This window comes from Mus pahari, chromosome 19, assembly GCF_900095145.1.
Source record: "Mus pahari chromosome 19, PAHARI_EIJ_v1.1, whole genome shotgun sequence".
Lineage (NCBI taxonomy): Eukaryota > Metazoa > Chordata > Mammalia > Rodentia > Muridae > Mus > Mus pahari.
The window spans coordinates 72,861,340-72,868,685 of NC_034608.1; the positions used below are offsets into that span (position 1 = coordinate 72,861,340).

Sequence of the window (7,346 nt, forward strand, 5' to 3'; positions counted from 1 at the left end):
GACTGGTCTTATAGCTGGTACCTCATGTGGGGGGGGGGGTGGAGATGCTTTATCATGGTCCCGCTAAGGGTCTCCTACCTCATCATACCATGTTTTTACAAAACGTATCAGTCCCTTTGTGTGTGTGTGTGTGTGTGTGTGTGTGTGTGTGTGTGTGTGTATGTGTTTTAATCCCCAAGGTATGGAGTTTTATTGCTCAGAGACTCTGCATCATGAGGGTTCTTGTATAGACTAGCTGTTTCCCTCTGTGACTACACTGTTCAGTTCATTCTGCTTTGGAAGAGCCCAAGAGAGGCAGCTCCTGTCGCCTTCCACTCCCCTTCTCCCCTCCTTTCTGGCTGGAGCAGAGACTGTCAATCCCAGGCAGAGACAAGGCAGACAAAGCCTCACTTGTAAAGAACCTCCTCCCTTCTCCTTTGCCCAGACTGCCCCAGTGAGCTGGAGCATTGAAGAAGATTCTCCTGCCAATAGCACTGAAAAGAAAGAAAAAGGTATGTTTCTTTTTTTCTCTATGCAAACATTTTATACCATTTATTCACTTCTAAGTTGCTGCTATAGGTTAGAGCAGAAATATGTGTGCATGCTGAACAGAGGGGAAAGACATAAAAATTGGGGAGTCCTCTAAGGAAATGATAAATGCACTTTGAAAAAGATAGGTCGTGAGGCAGAGCAAAGACCCTCATCAAAAGAGGGTAGCAAATGTGGGTCCTCGGTTGAGAAGGCCATTGGCCAAATTTTCCAGAAGGGGCTGCTTGCTCGGTGTCAATCATTTCAATGAACAAATTCACTCTGCAGCCAATGCCCCCACCACACCACACCCCACCCCTCAGCATTATGTGTGAGAGATGAAATGCATAAGCTTGTTCAGTCAGTCCTCTACACCAAGTTAATGGCAACGTCAAAGAAAGCAAATGGTTTTGCTTTTAGAAGCTCTGATTCCTGAAAAGAAAATCCGTAGCAATGCATGATACAAAGAGGGAATTCATGGACTCCATACTTGGTGTTCCGACCATGGAACACAGCACGGCGGCTATGCTTGCTGAGATGGAGTCTTTTGCTTCAGGACTTAAAAGTACCCCTTTTAAGATTCCTCGACTCGCTTACTTGCACCAGTTTATGAAAAGCTCTCCCCACGGTTGGTCCTTTTCTCCTCTGATGAGTTTATTGCTTGTGGTCAGAAAAAAATTAGAAGATTATCAGTATTACCACATGGCATGCTGTACGATGTCAGAAAGCAGACCTTCAGTGACCATGTCAGCTGCTTCCCCAAGGGTAAGGTATCCTGAGGGCTTAGGCTGCCATGTGTGTCATCTGTTTTCTATGCCATTTCTGTTCCTTGACGTATGCCTTGAGATAGTTCATTTCAGAACTTGGCTGCCCTAGCACACCCCCCCCCCCAAGACAGTTGATAAGAAAAGCAGGGGATTTAAATAATAACCAGTTGTCTTTCAATGCCCACGTGAGCATCGCGAGAGTCACAATTTTTTAATGTCGCCCGACTACCATTTTGAAATCTCAAGTGTCAAACATTCGTGGCTGGAGTTGTCCGTTGAGTTTTGCAAGCTTGCTTCTCTCCCGCTAGCTGTTGACAGACATCTGAGAGCAGACTGCTCTTTCAGCCTAATTCATCAAGTCTGTGTTATTCCACTGCCATGAACACTGATTCCCAGAACTGGCATCGGCTGCCTCCAAGAACGCTGTACCACAAGTATCTGAATACTACATCGCCTTGTTAGTTTTGGCCGTCAGATGGTTTAGTTTTTCTTTTTAAGTCTCCATTTAACTCCAGCCATTCAAAAGCCTGCCAAAAACTCTCCCAGAACTAAAACTTTGCAGTTCCCTTCCAAATGACAGTGCAACGATGTAGTGAGGCTTATGTGGAAAACGCTTTCTTTGCAATTTTGTATCCTTTGCAGGGATTTTTTTCCCCCCTGACAAAGTTTGTGCTGTATGTACATAAATGTTAAAGCATACCAATATTGGGATATAAGTGGTGTCATATTAGGAGCAATATTAAGGTCATCAAATGGAAGGTTTTAGGAAACCAGTACATTACCAGTCACAAAGGTTCTCATGTTTCTTTAGATCTACAGTCTTTCATTGGGTTTTCTTGCAACCCAGATTCTCCAAGAGGAATTTTAAGAGCATGCACATGACCTAAAATAGAAAAAAAAAAAAAGAATGGAGAGAAATCTCCAAAATGATCAGTCTTCTCACCCTGGTTTGCATTTGGTGGATTTCCAAGGATTAGGGTTGGTGTTTCTCAGTGGGGAGAAAAGATGATAAATACACCCAGGGAAGAACCTGTCCAGACACTTTCCATTTGTCAGGTAAGAATTAAAGCTATTTATCTGAACCTAAGTAAAGGAAGAGAAGGCATCAGTTACGACATATAATTTATTAAGTGTTAAAAAAAATTCAGAAAAAAAAAAAAAAATAGCGCCTACCCTAGGTGCTTGCCAGCTGTGGAAACTTCCATTGCTGAAGACTGAGCCTTGGGCAGAAAAACAGCTCTGCGCTCTGGCACAGACATGAGGTACACGGTATGGCAACATACCTGCCTTTCCAGAAATGTATTTGCTCATGCCTTAAGTGAATGCTTTCAGTCTTTTCTATGAGACAAGCCCTGAGTCGGGTGCCTGGGTGATTTAAAAAAAAAAAAAATGTTTTTAAGCTTTAAGCCTTACCTTCATGATGCTGGCATGTCCCCTTCCAAGCCTCGGGTCACCGCAGAGCTCCTCCTCGCCGCTTCCCCATCTATGCTGTCTTGTTGTCAGGCGTATGTATGCTAATCGCTGACATTAAAAAAAAAAAAAAAAAAACCTCTGGGGCTGGTGAGACGGCTCAGTGGGTAAGAGCATCCAACTGCTCTTCCGAAGGTCCGGAGTTCAAATCCCAGCAACCACATGGCTCACAACCATCCATAAGGAGATCTGACGCCCTCTTCTGAAGTGTCTGAAGACAACTACAGTGTACTTACATATAATAAATAAATAAATAAATCTTTAAAAACAAAAGAGAGAGAGCATTGTTAATAAAACAAAAACAAAAAAACCTCTGGGGGCTGGAGAGATGGCTCAGTGGTTAAGAGCACTGACTGCTCTTCCAAGGTCCTGAGTTCAATTCCCAGCAACCACATGGTGGCTTACAACCATCTGTAATAGGATCTGATGCTCTCTTCTGGTGTGTCTGAAGACAAATACAGTGTACTCATATGCATAAAATAAATAAATTAAAAAAAAAAAAACCTCCGGATTAGGATCATATTTCTACTTCCAACCTTGACTTTTAAAGATTATAGTCAACCCCTGAATTACTCGACATTTTCACTCAGATATCTAGTGGCCATCCCAAATTTAACTATCATCAAAATATTACTCTTGAAGTTGTATGAAATTGGTTCCTTTCAGCTTAAAAAAAAAAAAAGACTGTGTGTGTGCATGTGTACGTATGTATGTGTACATGTGTACATATGTGTGTCTATATATGTGTGTGTGCATATAAGCATATGTGTGTGTGTGTGTGTGTGGTGTGTGTGTGTGTGCATACACTCTCTATGTGTGTATATATACCACAAGTGTGACTCTCCTAAGTTACAGGAAGCTTGTGAGTTGCTTGGCATAGGTACTGGGAAGTGAACTAGGGTCTTCTGTAAGAGCTGTAAGATACAGAAATGCTCTTCCATACTTGTCCATCTCTCCAGTACCTTTGCATTCTTTTTAAAAACTTATTGTGTTTATGTACATGTGTGTAATAGGGACATTGAAGGAGCAGTTTTCAGTTAATATCAAATCCAATACCAGTTTCCACAGCTTCCCACTCACATGCCCTCTGAACCCAGACAGCATCTTACAACCCTGTCCTTACCCCATTTCCTTCATGGCTTATAATCCCTCGCTGTTGACCTATCTGCTACACTGCGAATAAATGTTGGCGTTTCCCTGGAACTTTCCTCTGACTCAGTTTCCCTCTTCTTCGCACCATTACACATGCACAGCCAAACTAAACAGTAATCCTCAAAGTCTCCATGCCCAAATGCCAACTACAGTCTTCCCTAGACTAAGGGGCTAGTTGGTATTTATTCTGCTTTTTGCCTGTATTTCCAATGCATTTATAATGAATAAGTCCGGTTTTAGACATTTTTTTAAAACTGTTTTAAAACAGGATTGTGTGTGTGTGTGTGTGTGTGTGTGTGTGTAAATTTATGTGTATCACATTGTATATGAACCTACAGAAGCTAGAAGAGGCCTCTGATGGGGATGCTGGGTTGAACTCCTGTTCTCTGTAAGAGCAGTAAATGGTTTTAACTGCTGAGCCATTTCTTCAGCCCTAAAATGTATAACACACACACACACACACACACACAAACTGTTTAGCTGGGTTTTGTTGTTTGTGTACATATGGTTTCAGAGCTGACCACGCTGTACTGGATAACCAAAAAAAGAGGCTCATCTCTGGGATAGGCTAATTCTCTCTCTCCTGTGTAGCAATAATAGTCAAAGAAAAAGGTGCTATCAATTTGGAAGCAGAGCAACCAGGGCATAGGCAGGGTGTGAGGGAGTGAAAAGGAAAGAGGAAAAATGATACAATCCTGTTTTAATTAAAAATGTATAACAAATAAGAATAAGCTTAATTATTTAAAATGAAAAGGCATTCTAATAAGGGCAATCAAATGGAAAGAAAGCCAAGAGCCATAAAATGAGCTCAGGAACAAAAGTAGGTAAGACAAGAAACACTGTAAGAACCCAACAAAGAAAAGAGGAGGGTGTGGAGAAGGGGGGAAGAGGAAGAGGAAAAAGAAGAGGAGTTGGGGGGGGGGAACCACAATGGCTAAATATAAGTAAGACCTTATAGAAAAACTATACAACCCTGATAACATTAAGCTATAATGTAGGACATAGCTTCATAATAAAAACTAGAGCCGGGCGTGGTGGCGCATGCCTTTAATCCCAGCACTTGGGAGGCAGAGGCAGGCGAATTTCTGAGTTTGAGGCCAGCCTGGTCTACAGAGTGAGTTCCAGGACAGCCAGGGCTACACAGAGAAACCCTGTCTCGAAAAAACAAAACAAAAAAAAAACAACAAAAAAAAAAAAGTAGAAAATTCAGGCTGTGCACTGCAGTGTTCACCTTCAATCCCAGCACTCAGAGGCAGAGACGGGCAGATGAATTCAAGGCCAGCCTGGTCTACATAGCACCTTTCAAGGCAGTCAGTGCTATATGGTGACACCCTGTCTAAAAACAACAGCAACAACAACAAAAAAATAAACTTCAAGTGCATTAGTTAAAGAAAGATGCTTCTTCCTTGCCTCCATTGCCCACACACCCCTCCACCTGCACCCAAACCTTTGACAGAAACCTAGTAGAGAGATTAAGGTCATATGCTTGATATTGTTGAACTTTGTGATAAACACAGAAACATACACATACACATGCTTTTAATTTTTTTATGTACATATATATATATATATATATATATATATATATATATTCATTTATTTATTTATTGTGGTTGGAGGGGGGCATGCAAGTGTGTGGTGGAGGTTTGAGTGGAACCGGTGAGACTCAGTTCTCTACTTGCGGGCTCTAGGGGACAGAACTGTTAGGCTCAGCTCTTGCTATATAGCCCAACTGACCTTAAGCTCCTCAGCCTTCTTCCTCTGCCTTGCAAGGGCTGAGGTTAGAGATGTGGACTAACCATACCCAGCTCATGCTATTAATTTTGGTCATTTATTTTTGATTAGAAAATAATCCCATCTCACCTAATTATAGTTGCATGATGTCTAGGACATTTTCTTAAAATAAAGTAGATATCTCACTTCTCTAACTGTGGGCTGTCTGTGTTGAATAATACAAACTATGTATTAGATATGCAGTTCATGTTTATTATTCCCAACTGACTCAGATCTATAAGACAGCTCTTTAACTCAGTAGCTCTTACCTGCTGAGGCATCTCCCCAGCCTAAAAATTATATATTTGCTTTAAAATATATATTATATTATATATAATATATGTATAAAATTATTTTATATAAAAATCTACTATATAATTTTATAATATAATGTATAATTGTATCAAAGAAAGGAAAAGAGAAGTTTATCTTACTTAACTTAACAATATTTTGAGTGTTTCCTTTATAACAGTTACTATGGGAAGAACCAAGAATACCAGATGAATTCAAGAAAATGAAAATAATAAGGGTAGCCTTTACCAGAAACTCCACTCCACATGTGTATGTGTGTATATTATATACTGCATACATTATATATTCTGAAATATAACATATTATATATACATATATATAATACATATACATATATATAGATATATAGATATATAGATATATCTCACCTCATACCAGATCATAAAGCAATGCAATGTGTGGCTCATATCTGTTGAATGAACAACAGTCTAAAAACGCATTTTTATCTTGGGCAAGGACCTGTAGAAGTCTCACTTGATGCCTTTTGTGTGTATGTATGTGCATGCACCCGGTGTACATGACCAGAGGTCAGAGGAAGACATTGGGCACGCCATCCACCGCTCTCCTCCTTACTCTCTTAAGACAGGGTCTCTCCGCCGTGAGAACACGACCCACAGAACAACTGCTGGGACTGGTGGGGACTCACAGAGATTAGGGAGTCAGCAGGGCTCTGATCTGGGTCCTCTGCACTTATGTTATAGCTGAGTAGATTGGGGCTCTTGTAGGAATCCTAATCGTGGGAGCAGGGGCTGGGCCTGACTCTTTTCCCTACTTGTAGGACCCATTTCACTCCTGGGTTGCCTTGTCAAGCTTGCTATGCCATGTGAAATCTATTTTTTACTAAGGGGAGGCAAAAGGGGGGGTTAGGTCTGGGAGAGAGGGGAGATGGGGGATGCTAGGGGGACGGAGAATTGTGTTTAGGATATAATATAGAAGATAATTTAAAAAGAGGAAGAAGAGAAGAAGAAGGAAGAGAAGAAGAAGGAAGAAGAGGAAGAAGAAGGAAGAGGCGGAAGAAGAGGTATGTCTCCCACTAACCTGGAGTGTGCTGTTTTGGACCAGCAGCCACCAGGCCCCAGCAATCCTCCTGTCTTCACATCCTGTTCCCTCCATCCAAGCCCTTGCCACAATAGCTCTGCAGTTACAAGCGTGCAGTTGGGTCTGTTTTTTTACATGGGTACTGGGGATTTGAACTTAGATCTTCATGCCTGTGGTTGTAGTAAGTACTCTGACCTGCTAAGCTAGCTCCCAAGACCCAGCTTTCTTCCTCCTCTTCTTCTTCTTCTTCTTCTTCTTCTTCTTCTTCTTCTTCTTCTTCTTCTTCTTCTTCTTCTTCTTCTTCTTCTTCTTCTTCTTCTTCTTCTT

At 41.3% G+C, this 7,346-nt stretch overlaps 1 protein-coding gene across 1 annotated transcript in view; it reads left to right on the forward strand.

Annotated features, from left to right (window-relative positions):
* The first annotated feature begins 429 nt into the window (after positions 1–429).
* Positions 430–7,346, forward strand: part of Scrg1 (stimulator of chondrogenesis 1) — a 20,596-nt gene continuing 13,679 nt past the window's right edge. The window contains exon 1 of the mRNA XM_021218609.2: positions 430–491. The gene's annotated coding sequence lies outside the window, so the exon portion shown is untranslated. The remainder of the gene's footprint in view (positions 492–7,346) is intronic.